Here is a 19,128-nt window from a genome sequence, read left to right on the forward strand (position 1 = left end):
ATGAATAGACACTTCTACAAAGAGGACATCCAGACAGCCAACAGGCACATGGAACAATGTTCAGCGTCCCTCATCATCAGGAAAATACAAATCAAAACCACACTGAGATACCACCTCACACCGGTCAGAGTGGCTAAGATGAACAAATCAGGAGACTCTAGATGCTGGCGAGGATGTGAGGAAATGGGTACCCTCCTACACTGTTGGTGGGAATGTAAACTGGTGCAGCCCCTCTGGAAAACAGTGTTGAGGTTCCTCAAAAAATTAACAATAGAACTCCCCTATGACCCAGCAATAGCACTGCTGGGAATTTACCCAATGGATACAGGAGTGCTGATGCATAGGAGCACATGTACCCCAATGTTCATAGCAGCAATCTCAACAATAGCCAAAACATGGAAAGAACCTAAGTGTCCATCAACAGACGAAGGGATCAAGAAGATGTGGTTTATCTATACGATGGAATACTACGTGGCAATGAGAAAAAAATGAAATACGGCCATTTGTAGCAACATGGATGGAACTTGAGGCTGTTATGCTGAGCGAAATAAGTCAGGAAGAGAAGGACAGATACCATATGTTTGTACTTATAGGTGGATTAGGAAGAACTTAATGGAGTACCATGAGGGAGAAGAAGGTTCAAAATAGTTGGGGAGAGGGAGGGAGGCAAACCATGAGAGACTCTTGAATGCTGAGAACAAACAGGGCTGCTGCAGGTGGGAGAGAGAGGAAAAGGGGTGATGGGCATGGAGGAGAGCACTTGTGGGGATGAAAACTGGGTGTTATATGAAAACCAACTTGACAATAATCTATTTAAGGGAAAAATAAAAATAAACATTAAACATTAAAGTAAATAAATAAATAAATAAATAAATGTAATATCCTGGATTTTAACATAAATGTAGGTAATATTTACATGAACAACAACATATTTTTTTTAGAAAATGCATATTTTCTCACCTGTTTAAAATTAACAACACTGCACATATTTCTGAATGAATAATATTTAATTTTATATATATATGATAATTTATTATTAATGACCATTTAATATTTGTATATTAGGCAGTTTCAAAATTCCAGTATTTTAAACAAAGCTGCAGAGAAATTCTTTAATATAAATCTAGATATATATACAACTTTGCATGATTGTGCTATTGTACCTGTAAGAAAAATTCTTGAAAGTCAAATGAGCAAAAATTTTAAATACATCCAGACTGAATTAATTTATGTAGTCAATTAGCTTTATTCTACATATCATCTTTCACACACATTAAAAAGGCTTCATGAGAAAAGGTTTTGCAAGTCCAAATTTACCATTTATTTAGCATCTACTTCTCATCTCAAAAGCATAAATATCATATGCTAAAGAATATTATTTGGTAAAATAGTCACAAAAGTATATGATGAAAATTATATATAAGTTTAAGGATAAGAGAAAACCACTATTTTCTCCCCTAATAAAGTATATATAGAAAATATAGGTTCATTTTTGTGTCACCCTTTGGCAAATGCCCAACCTAAGGTTCTAAATGTTTACCAATTTTAGTTAGGGACTACCTGGCCCTGTATTGGAACAGGAAGAAAATATCCAATTCCAAAGCATGCATTCAGTCCTTTTGGATTTTTTAGAAATATGAAGTAAAATGATGTAACCTAGGTCAGCTGTCACACATCGATTGAGAATCATGATGATTGAGGGCTACTTCATTTAAATGCTTGTGTATAGAGCAGAACGGTAGCTATGATCAGATCATATTATATAAGCTGGTAACATGTAGAGATTTTTAATTTACATGAACAATTAAAAATCATTTCAGGAAATAGGTTCATGAGTTCAATTTGACTGATTGCCAAAATAACTTGACATTATAACTTGTTTTCTCAAAGTGTACTATTTGTCAATTCAAACTTTCATCTCACAGAAGATGTAATCTCAATAAAAGACACGATAGAATTCATGGTAGAAAGACTCCCATTGACACAAAGAAGATCATTGTATAATGCTAAAGCACACAGATTACAGTAAAGATGCAAGTTTATATCTATCCACAAAGTGACACAGAAACTTTCTATGTAAAGCAGGAATGATGAGAAATCGAGGGATAAATAAGTAGAAACACAAATTATACAATTTCTAGAGGCGCCTGGGTGGCTTAGTCGGTTGAGCGTCTGACTTTCGCTTAGGTCATGATCTCGGGGTTCGTGGGTTCGAGCCCCGCGTCGGGCTCTGTGCTGACTGCCGGCTCAGAGCCTGGAGCCTGTTTCAGAGTCTGTGACTCCCTCTCTCTCTGACCCTCCCCTGCTCACGCTCTCTCTCTCTCTCTCCCTCTCATAGAAATAAATAAAACATTAAAAAAATAAAAAAAACCAAATTATACAAATTCTAGATGAATTTAAAACACTATTCTCAGCCCAAAAACAAGTCAAATGGACCTAGTTCTTTTTTAATTATTTTTTAAAAATTATTTTTAATATTCACTCATTTTTGAGAGAGAGAGAGAAAGAACAAGCAGGGGAGGGGCAGAGAGAGAAGGAGACATAGATTCTGAAGTAGGCTTCAGGATCTGAGCTATCAGCACAGAGTCTGACACAGGGCTTAAACCCATGAGCTGTACCTAAATTTAAAGAAAGAAGAGAGAAAGAAATAGAAAAAATTATAATAAGTAGGAAACTTGGAGGCCCATGCTGTAGGAATAAAGACATAGACTAAGTTTTACACAACCTCAATCCATGTTAGCTTAATCTCCGATTCCCCCTGATCTGTATCTGGCCTGCTGATCATTCCACATGACTAGCAGAAGAAAGAGAGAACCATTTCTGGTAGAAAAAAAAAATCATCGAGGGTTTCTAAACTCTGAATGTGTGTGTGTGTGTGTGTGTGTGTCTGTGTGTCTGTGTGTCTGTGTGTCTGTGTGTTTATACATACAACATCTGACATTTAATAAAATTTTCTAGATATGTGAAGCACCAGATAATGATTATTCCAATATTGTTCTTGGAAGACAAGAATTATAAAATAACAGTAGTTGACACATTTAAGATAGATGTACAAAATGGGGGAAAAATGGAATCTGTTAAGTAATTTTAAAAGTTATTCAAAATTAAAATATACAGTATGTGAATCCAAAAGTTCAATGACTACCTTTAAGAGCATTAAAGGACAGCACCAAAGATAGGATCAGTGAACAAAACTTCTAAACAAGTCAAAAGAAAAGCACTTACAGCATTATTTGTTTTGTGAAAGGACTCACAGAAGCCTCCACATAGCTTACTCCTATGAAGATAAAGCTGCTAGTACAGCAGGAGAAAGAAATGGCAAGCAACAATTCATGGTTACAATAAATTCCAGGTCAAGCCTTTCAAGTGTCTGCTCCAAATTGTACAGGATGCACTTCATCAAATTAAGAACCATCCAGATACATGCAAAATATCTTAGTTACGGTGAAGTCTGGACACAAATTTACTGAAGGGTCTTTTATGTTCTGCTGGTGCTGTTTTACTAAAACCAAGCTACATAACTGTTTATACCACATTCAAACCAACAGCCCATTGTTCCCTGAACAATGTAGACAAGCTAATATAAAATGCTTACATGGAAGTTTACAACTTTGAAGCACATTATAAATTACTAGCTAGTATATCTCCCTCATCCTTATCTTGACCACAGGATTGTCACCAGCCTTCCAGTTTTCTCATTTGTATTTGTATTTTCCCATTTTACCTGTGAAGTTAACTCTATACTTACAATGATATTTTAAAGCAACAAGAAAAAAGTCGGGTATGAAAAACATGTGAGCCTTGCTATCTATCTACCTATTATTTGTCTATCTATCGTCTATCATTCTATCTACCTACCTCTCTATCAACCATCTATTTTCTATCATCTATCTATCTCCAGGATGAAAGAAGAAGAAAATGGAGCAGAAGTACTCAAGAAGAGATTGTCCAAATTTTCCCAGGAATGATGAAAAGCACCACACTAAAGTTCTAAAGAGTCAAGAAACTTATTAAACTTCAATAGAACAAAGACACACATACATCTATAAATAAACAATAAAAAGTGACTATAACAAAAAAATTAAAAACACACTAGAAAATATTATCGTCAAACTGTGGAAAATGAGAAACTTCAAAGAAGTGCCTTCTACACAAGTCGGAATGAAACATTATAAGTACAAAAAAAAGATGACTACTAGCCAAGTACAAATATTCTTCAAAAATGAAGGTGAAAACAAAAGTTTTCATGCAAGCAAACACAGCCCATTTATTTTCAGCAGAACCTACTCTAAAAGAAATACTAAATGGAGTAACTTGGGAAGATGAAAAGTAAGACCGAAGGAAATATGTAAATGTCATTAGAAAAGGTAAAGGTAAAATGGTAAAAATGTCACAGAAAAGGAAAAATGTAAATATGTGTAAATAATTGTTGACTGACAATATAACGATAGTAAGGCTTTGTGGAGTTAAAATATAGAGAGAATTGCAATTCATGACAGCAGGAATGCAAAAGTAGAATGGAATAAGTGGAATTAAAGATTTTAACAGCAAGCAATGTCTGGAAATTAGCAAAAGCAATAGTTTTCATTAGATTCGAACAAGGGAAGGCAACATGTTTAACCCCAAAAGTAATCAGCAAAAGAATTCATAAAATAACAGAATAGAAGGTAAATTAATTTAAAAAAATTTGTTCACTCCAAAACAAGTAAAAACTGAGCAGGAAAAAAGAGAAAACTTTCCATAAAATGATTTGTCCAATATATCATAATTATTTTAAATGTAAATGACTAAACATGCCCCCCAAAATTAGCTAATTAGTGCTACATTAGCCATATTGGATTAAAAGAAAACCAAACAGAAAGAAAAATAAAATACTTATATACTGTTTACAAAAGATACAAATGCTTCCAATAAACAGAAACATTCTCTCCACTCTTTTTATGAGGCTTGAATATAACTTGGTATCAGAATCTGCAAAGAAAAGTTTTAACTGTTCTCATGATGTAGACAAAAAAAGTTAAATATTGGTGCATTGGATTGGAAGATAATTGTAAGTGGAAATTATTCCAGGAAAGCCAAAATATCATATCATTGGAAAAGATTAAGTGGGGTTTATGCCACAAAGGCAAGAATGGTTTATTATTAAGAATGAGTAAACCAATAGCAATTTAGCATAACTTATCATATTAAAAATATATGTAAAAACTTTTAAAATTTATATGGAAGCACAAAAGACCCCAAATAGTTAAAGCAATTTTGAAAAAGAAAAGCAGAGCTGGAAGTGTCATAATTCCAGACTTCAAGTTATATTCCAAAGCTGTACGGATCAACAATGGGGTACCAGCACAAAAATAGACACACAGATCAATAGAACAGAATAAACAACCCAGAAATAAACTCTCAAAAATATGGCCAACTGATCTTTGATTTAAAAAAAGGAAAGAATATCCAGTGAGAAAAAGACAGTCTTTTCAATAAATGGTGTTGGGAAAACTGGTCAGCTACATGTAAAAGCATGAAACTGGATTACTTCCTTACACTCTACACAAAAATAGACTCAAAATGGGTTAAATACCTAAATGTGAGACCGGAAACCATAAAAATCCTAGAAGAGAACACAGGCAGTAATGTCTTGGACAATAGCCATAGCAACATGTTTCCAGATATGTCTCCTGAGGCAAGGGAAATAAAAGCAAAAATAAATTATAGGGACTAAACCAAAATAAAATGTTTCTGTACAGGGAAGTAAACAATTAACAAAACTAAAAGGCAACCTTCAGAATGGGAGACGATATTTGCAAATGACATATTAGATAAAGGGTTAGTATCCCAAATCTATAAAGAATTTACCAATCTCGACACCCAAACAACAAAGAATACAGCTAAGAAATGGAAAGAACACATAAATAGACACTTTTCTAAAGAAGATATCCAGATGGCTAACAGACACATGAAATGATGTTCAACATTGTTCATCATCAGGGAAATACAAGTCATAACTACAGTGATATATCACCTCGTACATGTCAGAATGGCTAAAATTTGCAATACAGGAAACAACAGGTAGTGGTGCAAATGCAAAGAAAGGGGAACATTTTACCATGCTGGTGAGAATGCCAACTGGTACAGCCACTCTGGAAAACAGTTCCTCCAAAAGTTAAAAATAGAGCTACTATAAGATCCAGCAATTGCACTACTTGGTATTTACCCAAAGGCTATAAAAATACTTATTCAAACGGATCCATGCACCCTGGTGTTTATAGCAGCACTATCAACAATTGCCAAATTATGGAAGAGCTCAAATGTCCATTGACTGATGAATTGATAAAGAAGTGGTAGTGGTATATATATATATAATGGAATATTACTCAGCCATCAAAAATAATGGAATCTTGCCATTTGCAAAGAGGTGAATAGAACTAGGCCATAATATGCTAGTGAAATAAGTCAGTCAGAAAAAAGGACAAATACCATATGATTTCACTCAGACTTGAAATTTAAGGTATTAAATAGATGGACATAGGGGGACGAAAACAAGGACGCAAAACATAAAAGAGACTCTTAGCCACAGAGAACAAACTGAGGGCTGCTTGGGGGAGGTGAGTGAGGGGAGGGTTAAATGGGTTATGGGTGTTAAGGGAGGCATTTGTTGTGATGAGCACCAGGTTACTTGTGTGTAAGTGATGAATCACTGTATTCCTGAAACTAATATTACACTATATGTTATCTAACTGGAATTTAAATAAAAATTTGGGAAAATGCAATAAATGAAAGGAAAAAATTCAGTTTGTAAATATATCAGTTCTCCCAAATTAATCTATATTTAAGGCAATCTTAATCAAAATCCCAGTAGATATTGTGAAAATTATCAAGATCACTCTAAAATCATATGACAATTCAAAGAACTTAACATATCCAAGGTAATCTTCAGCAAGAAGAACATTTTTGAGAACTTATATTATCATACATTAAGACTCATTATAAAATAAATAGTATAGTGGGAAATAGATACAAGTGTAGAAAAACCAACCAAGGGGGCAGAATGGAGAATTTAGAAAGAAACACACACAAAGGGTACAGTGCATTGGAAAAAGTGACTTTTCAGTGACTGGCTCTGGGTTAAGTGGATCAGTACATGGAAAAACTGTACATGGAAAACTAACAAAATTAATGTCCAATATATTCCAGATGTCAAAGAGAAAGGTAAAATTATGTAATGGCCAGAGAGTATTAAATATGCCAAATACATTTTTGTACCGCTTTGCTTCTCACTTCACGGACTGCAACAATTTCTGTAAATAGTATGTATTAATAAATATTTGTTACATGAATGAATGTGATAATTTAATTCAGAATATAAATTATCATTTTCTGTCTTTGTAGAAAATATTGGTGCCCAACTATAACATTAGTATTTTTTTCCTTAGGTATCTCAACTATGTACTATTGATGAGATAAACCATCCATTTTAGCTATTTCATTAATGATATAATGAATGCAAAAGGTGGCAATTTTGTTTTATGGTATATACTCATTACATTAAAATGGTTTAGAAGAAAAATATTAATGTTGTTGCAAATGCTGTCATTTTTATTTATTGCTATTCATCTAAAAGACATTCAGGAAAGTTGTATTTTCCCCATCTAGAAGGGTCTGCATTCCTTCATCCTTCTGCACTATCCAAGAACTCTATCATAATTATCCTTTCTTGAATAACATCTAAGGATATGATCTTTACTTCCTTCCCTTAACTCCTTTGTTTTCTATAATTGTTGGTCACTTATCAAATACTGCCTTCTACTGCCAATTGTAGTATAAAGATGTGTGATTCCAAATACATTTTAAAACTCTTTGATGGAGGTAGAACTCATGCCTACCTTCAACAAATAATCTAGTTATTATATTTTGAACATAGCAGGTGTTCAAGTATAATAATTTGATGGGTTACAAAGATGAATCAGTTTCTCTAGAAACTAATACATGTCAGTCAGTTAAGCGTCTGACTTCAGCTCAGATCATGATCTCGCAGTTTTTGAGTTCAAGCCCCATGTCAGGCTCTGTGCCGACAGCTCAGAGTCTGGAGCCTGCTTCAGATTCTGTGTCTCCCAGTCTCTCTGCCCTTTCCCCGCTCATGCTCTGTCTCTCAAAAATAAAAAAATTATAAAAGAATAATATCTCTTAAAGATAGAATATAAAGCTTTACTGAATTTCCAAAAAATGGAAGTAAAAAAAATTGGGTTTAAAGAACAAAAATAAAATCTATTGGAAAATAATAAAATAAAATAAAATAAAATAAATAAAATAAAACTACTAATTCTTCAGAGACGGTAAAATGCTAAAATATTTTGAAAGATCTAATGTACTCCATCTAGTTTCTGACAATTTCTGAAGTGACAGAGACATCAGATCAGATAGGTTTCCGTTAACCACATAGTTGCTAAGCAACTGATCACTAAGTTGTAGGTAAAGTGCCTTGTTCATAGGCACTATAGAATATGACTGCCCTTGAATTATTTCAGTAACACAATTATACAGAAATCAAAAATAAATAAAGATAAAATACAGATAATATTCTAATGTTAAGCTCAAATTACTGACCTTTGTAAAGCTCATTTCTGCAGAGCAGACACAAGTATCTAACTGCTTTACCCATTTCACAGGAGACATTTTTCACTTCAGAATTATTTCACAAGTAATAAGCACATTAAGAAAATAATCTGAGTGATAAATTGTTTAAAAGAAAATTTTAAAAAATCTTCACTCTTTCTCCATCGCTGTACTTTCAATCTAAGTACTGAAACCGAATGGTTAAATTTAAAAGTTTTCAAACTATTATCACTGTCATTTCCAATTTAGGTGACTTAAAATTTCATTTATGATAAGACAAGTTCCTCAAAGTAGTGAGAACTAAAAAGTATATTACTCATATCAAATGGTTTGTTAAAACCCCCTGGGTACCTTTTACTGACTAGTTGCAATTAAATTTTTCTTATAAGCATACAGTCCTATGGAAAAATAACAGCACATTCGTACTAAAGAGAATAATAAAATTACAGGTAAAATAATTTCTAAATTGTTGAATAGAGACTATATGTAAAAACAGATTGTATACTATAAGGAATCTATATTGGTTTTTAGTAGTAATTGACAGGCAAGTAGGGAAAATCACAGGCATACAAAGTCTCTGGGTTTGGAACACCTGAGTGGCTCAGTCGGTTAAGCATCCCACTCCTGATTTTGGATCAGGTCATGATCTCACCGTCATGAAATCCATCCTGTGTCAGGCTCTGAGCTGGGTATGAAGTCTGCTTAAGATTCTCTCTCTCCTGTTCCCTCTACCTCTCCCCTGCAAAACACACACACACATACACACACACACACACACATACACACAGTTCCTGGGTTTAGGGCAAAAGACAGATGATTCAAACCTATATAGAGAAGTAAACTTAAAAAAATTAATGTTTATTTATTTCTTTTTAGTAATCTCTATACCCACCTGGAGGCTTGAACACATGACCTTGAGATCAAGAGTCACATGCTCTTCTAACTAAGCCAAGCCGGCACTCTGAGAAAGTAATTTCTTGAAGTCTTGAGACATATTCTTCCTTTACTGTTATAAATTTTAAGGAGACACAGATGGTGACTCTCTACAAATTTACGACAGCCTGAAATGATCTAGCCAAGTGTTAGTAAATGGTTATGAATGTCATGATTTGTTTCAGCTTTCAGATTTTCCCCAGAGCATTCTAAATACATATGTTTGATATATGGCACATAGAAAACTTCAAACGAAAATGAATATGAATTGTGTGCTTCCATTTTCCCCTTTTATAAAGAATGTGATTTTTAATGTTTATTTTCATTATGATTTACTGATGGCTTTAAAAGTAAGTTAGATTATTTTTACTACTGATAGAGTCATCTATTGCTACACAGAAGGAAAGGTCAGATAAGTAAGAGTATAATATCTTTCATATCAAATATCAATGATTTTTCTGGGAAAGTTTTCTAAGAGTTAAATTCTTTATTTAATTTCTAAAGTTATTATTTAATTTACCAAAACACCTAAATTACATGTGATATTTCTTTTATAAACTTACGATTTGGATATTTTATCTAAAAATTGCAAATTAGTGTCCTACTGTGTGGATTTAATTCACATATTCACTATTATATAAATGCTGTGTCTCTGAGTATATTTTTAATGCTTAGTATATTTTTTTGGATGTGTTTCCCTTAAAAATTTCTCCTTCATATTTCCTGTAGGTCCAATGCACACAATCTTGGGTCATTTCTCCAATAACACATTTATTAATTCTTATAAAGTTCATTGTATAATGATATCATTAAATATTTTTATTCATTGATTTTTAAAAAATATTTGGAGCTCATTGAAACATTTCTTCATTTCTTTGCCTATGAAATGTTTCACTTTGGATTTTATATTAATATTTTTATTATATTATATTTTAATTTTTAGAAAGAAAAAGAGCACAATGAGGGGATCAGAGAGAGAGAGAGAGAGAGGGAGAGAATCTTAAGCAGGTTTAATGCTCAGTGCAGAGCCCAACATAGGGCTTAGGTCCAGGTTCCAGAGATCATGACCTCTGGAATAGGATCTACCACACACCAAAAAGCTTGTAAAATAGATAAATTTAGAGAAAATTTTCTTAATAACACAAGTTAAGCATTATCTTAAGGAAGAGGTATCACAGCACACCACGAAAAGAATACTGATATCACACCAAAATGTCAGTGTACTCAGTCTTACTTAACATTGTTTCATTAAATACTTAACTGTTAAATTAAATTATCCATAATTAATTCTTTTTTAAATTTTTTAACTTTTTAAAAAAATTATTTCTGAGAGAGAGAGAGAGACAGCATGAGCAGGGGAGGGGCAGAGAGAGAGCGGGAGAACAAAATCTGAAGCAGGCTCCAGGCTCTGAGCTGTCAGCACAGAGTCTGCCGCAGGGTTCGAACCCACGAACCACGAGATCATCACCTGAGCTGAAGTTGGACGCTTAACCGACTGAGCCACCCAGGCGCCCCACAATTATCCATAGTTAATTCTTAAATAAAGGGAACTGAACTGGATGGAAATCAACTAAATGTGACAACCAAAATTCTGCAGTTCAAAGTTGAGAAAATCATGTGCATAGCTCCCTTTTGCATGCGCGTGTGTGCCCCGCTCCCACATACACTTACAGAATCGGTCTAAATTATACTTATTTCAACTCTGGGATTCTAAAACTTTCTTTGGTATGACTAAAGCAATATCACATGAGTATTTGTCTATTCCGTGAACCCATGAAGCTAAAAGAGAAAATTCTTGCCAAAATGGTTAGTCAGTAACTAACTATAGGGAACAAAACAGTTGGTCAGACTTTTTTTTAAACATGACTTTCATGAGTCATTTTATCCGACCTTGTCTGACAGTTGTCAACTGTTAATGGTACATATGCAATCAAATAAAATTATAGACCCTAAATTGCTTAAAGAAATGAAAAATCATTCCTCTGTAAAAAGCTATTAGTGATACAGTCTGGGTCCTTCTTACAAGTTTGCTTTACTTTTAAGAATACAGTTTAGATTCATATAATGAAAACACTATAAATGAAAAATTGTCAACAATCTCATACTAATAATGGGTACATTAGTCATGTAGGGGTGCACTGGTATAATTTAAAAATGTTCAATTCTTACCCTAATTTTATTCTTCTCTGTAGGTTAACAGATAAAGTAATATTAAGGAAAAACAAAGGGGCTACAAGAGAGATCTTTTTTTTGAGGGAGATCTTTTTTTTTGATGTTTTATTTATTTTTGAGAGAGAGAGAAAGAGTGTAAGCAGGGGAGGAGCACAGAGAGGGAGACAGAGGATCTGAAACAGGTTCTGTGCTGTCAACCCAGAGCTGGATGTGGGGCTTGAATTCGCACCCTTAGATGAAGACCTGAGCTAAGTTCAGACACTTAACTGACTAAACCACCCAGGCACCCTCAAGAGAGATCTTTTATAACCTGAATTCAACCTGATGTAAAGGCTACACCTTGACACTTTTCTGTAAAGGGCTGATAGAAAATATGTTAGGTTTTTACATTATAATCTTTATTTCAACTACTCAACTGTGTCTTTGGTAAAAGAGGTCATAGATAATGTGTAAAGAAATGAATATTGTCATATGTCAATGAAACTATTTACAAAACATGTAGAAATATTAATTTGGACCATGTCCTTGGTTTCATACCTTCTCTTCTAAGGGAAGGGGGGCGGTTGCCTGGGTGGCTCAGTCGGTTGAGCATCCAACTTCAGCTCAGGTATTTTCTCACGGTTCGTGGGTTCGAGCCCCGAGTCGGGCTCTGTGCTGACAGCCAGCTCAGAGCCTGGAGCCTGTTTCAGATTCTGTGTCTTCCTCTCTCTCGGACCCTCCCCTGCTCCCTCTCTCTCTCTCTCAGAAATGAGAAAAAAACATTAAAAAATTAAAAAATAATAAAAAAATAAAGGAACAGAGGGATCAAATTTAGCAAGATCTATTTACTCTGGTGCCAAGGGGCTAGAGAATTGGGATGATACAAATTTGGTAAAATATAATCGGTCATTAGTAAAAGGGAATAGTAAAGTTTAGTCCTGTATATCAGTCATTTAAGAGGATCCAAAGACAAGAGAAGGAAGATGTGGAATCTTCACATCCCTCTATCTAATTATTGGAAAACTTGCAAGTATGGACTTCATAAGAGACTCCACACTCAGTGTAAAACTCTAGGTATAGGAGACGTTTTTAAGTGAAACAAGAAACATCAGTAACACTCGCCAAAGCTACCATTTTAGACCTCTTCATTGGTCTAATGAATTACACTATAGTGTAATATAGTAAGGATGGCATGAGCTTTAACAATCAAGATAATTCAATTATTCCATCTCTCAAATGATTATAAAACATTATAAATTTCTTCAAGTGAATATTATTTCAGTGAGTTTTGATTCCTATGATACTAGGCAGAATGCTTGATGTTGACTTTCTAGCAGTAACCTTGACTTTACAGTTTGGTGGAAGAAAGCTGTAGACAGAGTAACAGGAAGGTGTCAGCAAGTAGATAATTACAAAGTACTGTGGGAACACGAATTAGGCATGTAACCCAATTTCAGAGTCCCAGGAAAACTGCAAGAGAAAGAAGAAATATCTAAGCTGAGATTTGAAGTACAAGTATATTTGTGCAGGTGAGCAGGGAGAAGGTGTGGTGAGAAAGGGCATGTACTAATCAAAGAACTGAATAAACTTTAATATGTATTCTAATAAGAATAAAAGTAGGTCCATTCTCCCTGGTTCCTAACTCATTCTGTGCTAATGTGTTTAAGGAGCCAATATGAAATTATCAGTTCTCAGGGCTGCAATATTAGAACAGATTGGATTGGATTTCTTAGGGCCTGAGAGTTACTTGGTTCGTTGAAAGTCTATTGTCACTTGATTCTCTTCTAAGACAAATAAAACCTTGCCAGAACCTTCTTATGGACAGTGGTTAGGCTTTGGCAAGACTAATTTTAACTGAAAGAAATTCATTCACTTGTTAGAGAGGTGCTCATGATTACATTGTACCCTTTTATTGTCTAGATGAAACAGAAGAGAAGCATGGTTCTATAGTCTGCATTCAGGTCCCACCGAAAGGGGAGGCATCAAGAAAAATAATAACCTTTAAAGTTAAAATCTCTGTGCATACAATGCATTTCCTTAAGGTAAAGTTGTCAATAGAATATTTTCTTAACAGTTTTCACTGAGACATTTTTTGGCATTGACAAATCGGTACTGTGTCAGATAACTGTGCAAAAAATCATTCCCATGACAGATTCTAAAACTTTCTCAAGTTCATACATTGCAAATAACTTAATGGAAATCAACACTCACTGTGGGTCAAAAATCTTTCCAGGGTATATTGAACTTATTTAATCTAAACTTTAATTCTCTTTATTCTAAACTTTATTATTCATTGTTATTTAACAGTGAATAATTAATACTTGTTTACTCTCAAAACGTAGAGTGTTTCTGAAAATTTTCCTTGTAAGGGAGTTGACCTCTCAAAGCTTTTGAATTAAATTACTTTGCCCTTTATAATTATTTAGAAACATCCTTCTGATTTGAATTATGGTATTAATGTTAAATGACCTCAACTGTTTATGTAAGTATTTCTAAGTACTGTGGCAATTTAAATATAAAAGCTGTGCTCTTAAATATTTTTCTATAGGGTTGCTGGACATGCATTGGGATATAAAAGCCATAAACTGATTTATATATTGCAAATAGGAAATCAAATATAACAGTTATTGCTCTAAACAATTGATTTGTTATAGGAGACAAATCCACTTATATTTTAATAGTTTAATATCTAAGGTTAATGTCTTATACCTTAGACATTTGGAGAATTAATAGAAATTTTATAATCTTCTTTGGGGCACCTGGGTAGCTCAGTCAGTTAAGCATCCGACTTCAATGCAGGTAATGATCTCACAGTTCATGGGTTCAAGCCCCGCATTGGGCTCTGTGCTGACAGCTCAGAGCCTGGAGCCTGCTTCATATTCTGTGTTCCTCTCTCTGCCCTTCTCCTACTCATGCTCTGTATCTGTCTCCTTCAAAAATAAATAAACATTAAAAAAATAAATTTTATAACCAACTTCAAAGTTATCACCTGAGTAGTCATATACTATATATAATGTTGTTTTTAAGGTATGACATGAAATTGACTCAGAAGAAAAAAAGGAATTTATGTATGATATATGACTTCTATAAAACCAATTCAGGGAACTATTTATTCAACATAAGTTTTTTTGTTGATTATAGGCATATATTTTAAATATATATGAATTAATATAAAATATAGTGTGTGGAAATAGTGTATCTAAAGATAAGTGCATGTAAAGAGGAATATAATGGACAAATGAAAAATTAGGAGTGTAGCAAGAGTCTGTAAATTAATATTTATCATCATTTAGTCTGAAGAAAGGCACTTTGAGAATTACGTGTCCTCTTATTTTGAGTTAAATTCTTATTTTCAGAGAAGGAAATAATTTTCTCAAATTGTCTAGTTCTTAACACATCTAAAGAAAATTTTTGTTATGTGGGATATACATTTCATGCTTTAATTGGTATGTTTCACTACCATAAGCAATGCACAAGTGTTGCATTTCAATCTAACCTTTCAAATAAAACTTCAATTTTTTAAAAAATAGTCTACAATCATTAATTTACCTTATAACAAAAGACTTTGAGGAAGACCAGGTTAAGGTGTAACTCAATCAAATAAGCTCACTCTTTCCTTTCTTTCTCTAAACAGCAGCAGTACAATGGGGTGCTTTAATGTGAAGCACTCTTTTTACTTTATGTAATTTACATAACCTATGTATGAAGGGCTTCTGTGGACAACCCCTGATTTGACCTGTGCTAGCCCTAAGGCAGGATTTGCCTCTAAATTTATTCTTTTCACCAGAAGCAAATCTATCCCAAAAGAGAATGAAAGAAAAAGGTGCCAAAGTTTCTCTAGGATTGACAGGGGAATGATTTCTGTTCAAAATATACTAAATTTTAAATTTTAAATATGCATTGGTAGACTTCCCTTTTCAAGCCTCTCCTAACTGAGAGATTTGCTTTGCTTTTCTGTTCAAACTTCCCACTCAGAAGACATTTCCTCTAAAAAAAAATCTCTTCAAAGCCTGTGTCCGGCTCTGTGCTGACAGCCTTTTTGGGATTTTCTCTCTGCCTCTCTGTCTGTCCCTCCTCTGCTTGTTCTCCCCCCCAAAAATAAATAAGTAAACTTTATAAAATAAATAACATTTAAAAGTAAAAGATCTCTTTGTGGTTCAGATTGATCCAGTTCTCTGCACAAGTGTACCCAGTTAACAGACCAAAGCCACGAGTTTTCCTGAGAGTGTTCATTTTAAAAAGTAGTTTAGGAATTATGTACTTTTACTTAAAAACCTATCTCTTAGGGAATCTTATTTCCCTTTGTGAAAATTTTCAAAATATTCTCCCCAAATGGAAAAAGTGTATTATATTATTATTAGTAGTATTATTAGTATTATTATTATTATAAATGGAGAGGGTGAGAAAGGAGAAAAAATGTTATATTTGATAATTTCCTTATATTTAAAAAGATGTTTATATGGTCTTTATGCATTCTGTCTGCAGATGCCCCACTCTTACCATTGCATCTGGTCACATTTCTTTCAGTATCTTTAGGAGATTTCCTTAGTTATGGCTACTCAATTCCTCCATTTGACTTTAATCAAGAAATTTACTCTTCTGTCTTATTCCCAGATCATTATTAGAATAGTGTTGAAAGAATGAAAACATTCAATTAATCAAAGACCTAATATTGTGGAGGATCTGGTACGCTGCACTGCTGAAAATGACAATCAGAAAGTAATCAGACTGTTTGGTTCATTATGTCTTCCTTGTCAAGTATTCCAGATCACAGGATAGAGACGAAGGCTGAAGCAGGGACACAGGTTACGTTATGCTAACAAAACAACAATAATAAAAACCTGTTGACCTCCTAGACTTTCTGCCGCAATTATGCATTTTTTTTTCAAACTACAGGCTTTTTACCAGCTACTTTCCTCAGCCATTCTAAGACTTAGTTAAATCCTACCACTCACAAGCAAAATTCCCAGTGAGACCCAGGGTAATTTTCCCTTATCTATGCCATATACTCATTCTACCTCCTCTCCATCATTAAACAGCTATTATAAAATCAGATTTATTTCTTTTTCATGCAATTTATCAGATTCAGAGATGAACCTCTTGCAGGCTGGGGCCATATTTTTATGTCTTATTATTCCAACAATAGTTCGCTGTTCAAATGTGTAGAGTATGAATTGACAAAATCATTTCAAAATAAACCACTCCCCCTAAAAAAATAAAAATAAGAAAAGAAAATAATTCCCATTATAACGTGAAGAGAAAGTTACTGTCAACTTTTAAGCAATAGCAAATTTTCAGACCTTTCCTCAATCCACTATTCAGAGCATAGAATATTTCACCTATGTCTTACACAGAAGGCAAAGAGTTAGAGTTATCGCTATAAACTGGGACTAAAAGATACACAGTGCCCAGGGCAATATGATAGAACTTTCCCAATTCACACATTATGGGCTTCTCACATCCCAGTGGAATTATAGGCACCATGAATGTTACAGCACAGTTGAATTATAGTGACAAGTTTTTAAAGAGGAAGAAAGAAGAGTACAAGAAAAGATGGCAAGAGAATCTATCCCTATCAATTGAAGCAGGACAACTGCTATTTTATATGGTATTTTTTATTTTACACATGGAGTAATTTATCTTTGTAACTACATCCAACATATAGTTTTTATGATTATAAAAGTGTTAAGAAGTAAAATGGTTCTCCACTAAACTGTACACAGACACATTGAGACAGATCCTCTCCGTGCATAAAGGATTCCCTCTGAAATATTTTAGTGCATCCTTCATTACTCTGAGGAACTGCCCAAATTGCCCAATAATTTTAGAAAGAGCAAAACAGAGGGGCGCCTGGGTGGCTCAGTCAGTTGAGCATCCAACTTCAGCTCAGGTCATGGTCTCACAGTTCATAGGTTCAAGCCCCACGTTGAAATTTGTGGTGACAGCTCAGAGTCTGGAGCATGCTTCGGATTCTGTGTCTCCCTCTCTCTTTACCTCTCTCCCACTTGCACTCTATCTCTCTCGGTCTCTCAAAAATAAATAAATATCAAGAAAACAATTAAAAAGGAGCAAAACAGAAGCATTAACAAAAGTCCAAATGAACAAGAAATTTTATATAAGTAGTAGACACTTGAAGAATTATACAACTTCTTATACAGGTATTTTCCATTTTTTAAGGTCGGCAACTACTTTTCTGGGACTGAAAGGGGTAAGAAGTAGTATATGGTTGTACCATTTTGTTCAAACCTAGACATGAGGTCTCAAAACCCCAGCTTTGTCATTGCTATCTGCAAATCCCTAGAAATGTTTGCCAAAGACGAGTAATAATTATAACTCTCATTAGATCTTTGTGAAAGTTAAATTTTACAATCTACATAAAGCTCTTTGCACAGAGCTAAATCCTCATTAATTGCTATTTAATACTAGGTACGGTGGCATGGCACCGAAGGCCTTCATCACCTACCTTATATCTAATCTGGTGTCCTTAGCAATTTAGTCGCTTGTGAATTTTGTAAGTCTATTCTTTTAGGTGTGTTTACTATAGACTATACATATACTTGATATCCTATCCAGATTATCAGGTCAACAAATCCATGAGCAGGTAAACTGAGCAATATGATAGAAACTTGATTAAAATTTGAACTCTTCAACCACTTCAACTCTTTTGTTCCATGATTACTAACTGTACATTTTCCCTTTTTTTACTGTAAACTTTCCCTCTTTGCTATCTTAATACTCTTAAAGAGAACAGAACTAATCACTTATTTCTAAAAGTTCAGGCACAAATCTAATCCGTCACATGGAAAGCAAGTAAGACTGCTCAGTTGAATACAAGAAAAGAGACCACAAATAAAAAGTTTAGACTAAATGTATGGCTTTTCAAGGTAAATGATTTATGTAGATGTCTGAAAATTTTTATTGTTTTTTGCTTTTATAAAAAACTTTAGGGGATTTTCTGTCATACTTTTATGAATCCTCAAGACTATAAATGTATAGGTCTAATGTACTCCTATTTCAATTAATTGAAGCAATAGAATTTGTTTATACAGAATGGAATACAGAGCACAGAATCTAATAGCATGATTATTTTGAAAAGGCTTTACCAATCCCATAGAAAAATGACAATTACAATTGTTTTCAGCTTACTTGGTGCTCAAACAGTTCAAGATACTTTACTAAAATTATCTTTCTTAGTCTTATATAAATTCTATAATTTGGCTGCTATTATGGTATTATTAATGAAGCAACTGAGACTCTTAAGAGTTACACAGTTTTTGGAAACCATACAGCAAGTGAAAGGCAAAATTTATTTATTTATTATTTTTTAAAATAACTTTAAAAATAGTTTTTATTAAGTTTTATTTTTGAGAGAGAGTATGAGCAGGGTTGGTGCAGAGAGAGAGGGAGACAAAGGATCTGAAGCAGGCTCTCCATGGA

This window comes from Hyaena hyaena, unplaced genomic scaffold, assembly GCF_003009895.1.
Source record: "Hyaena hyaena isolate Hyena2069 unplaced genomic scaffold, ASM300989v1 scaffold_356, whole genome shotgun sequence".
Taxonomy (NCBI): Eukaryota; Metazoa; Chordata; class Mammalia; order Carnivora; family Hyaenidae; genus Hyaena; species Hyaena hyaena.